This window comes from Haplochromis burtoni, unplaced genomic scaffold, assembly GCF_018398535.1.
Source record: "Haplochromis burtoni strain Fernald_Lab_line unplaced genomic scaffold, NCSU_Asbu1 Contig_1401, whole genome shotgun sequence".
NCBI lineage: Eukaryota > Metazoa > Chordata > Actinopteri > Cichliformes > Cichlidae > Haplochromis > Haplochromis burtoni.
The window spans coordinates 10,643-11,891 of NW_024583762.1; positions in this window are offsets into that span (position 1 = coordinate 10,643).

Below are 1,249 nucleotides of genomic sequence, written 5' to 3' on the forward strand. Positions count from 1 at the left end.
TTTTATTTATAAGAACAGTAACACAGGCTACCGTGGACCGTAGCCAATGCCAAAACTACAAGGGAAAAAATGTGTTCCCCTGAATCAAAACAAAAGTTTTTACAGAACCCCCGATAGAACCATGCCCAGAAAGCGACGCAACGTGTGCCAAGTTTGTGACACTGGAAAGTCCACAACGGCCTGAACTTTTTCAGTCACGGGCCATACCTGCCCTTGTCCCACTTGCTTGCCCAAATAGGTAATAGTAGCCTTCCCGAACTCACATTTAGAAAGGTTGAGCGTGAGGGAGGCATCGTTGAACCGCCCAAACACCTCAGAAAGTGTTGCGAGATGTTCAGGCCACAAGGTAAAATAGACAACCACGTCGTCCAAGTATGCCTCGCACTTAGACACTCCACACAGCACCTGCCGCATAAGGCGTTGAAACGTTGCGGGCACATTACGTAACCCGAAAGGCATCACTGTATATTGGAGGAAGTGATCGGGCGTTACAAACGCAGAGATCTCCAAAGCCCTAGGTGTTAATGGAACCTGCCAGTACCCCTTTAATAGGTCCAGCTTTGTAACATACTGAGCAGAACCAACACGATCGAGGCAATCTTCCATCCGCGGGAGCGTAAACGAGTCTGGTTTGGTAACCGCATTCACTTTCTGGAAATATTGTCCGCTATCGCTACCAGAATACAAGGCGAGCTCCACGCGTCATGACTGGAAATAGCAAGGCCATGCTCAATGAGATATTCAACTTCCTACTGCATCAAGCTCCGCTTTGTGGTGTTTACACGATAAGCGTGCTGTTTTATCGGCCTGTCAGTTTCCACCGTGATGTCGTGACACAGGACAGATGTTTGCCTACGGTAGTCAGAAAACAAAGGTTGATGAGCTTTCACTAACGCAAGGACATCCCTATGAGCAGGGGGTGGCAAATGAGAGCGGGAGGACTCCAAAGTGGCCAACATCTCGCAATTCCAATCTCCGAGCCCCCAGTATACAGCCACTTTTTTCCATCAAACCATCGTCTTGTGGGTGGTACTCTGTGGTGCCCAGAGCAAATTACATCACCGGTGGCGAGCTCTTTGGACACATAACATTTGAGCATATTAACATGACACACTTGCAACTTTCGCTTCCGATCAGGCGTTTTAATGACATAGTTAGTATCACTTATTTTCCGATCCACCTCATAAGGACCAGAAAATTGAGCTCGAATGCTAGACACAGTCACTGGAAGCAAAACCAGCACCTTCTC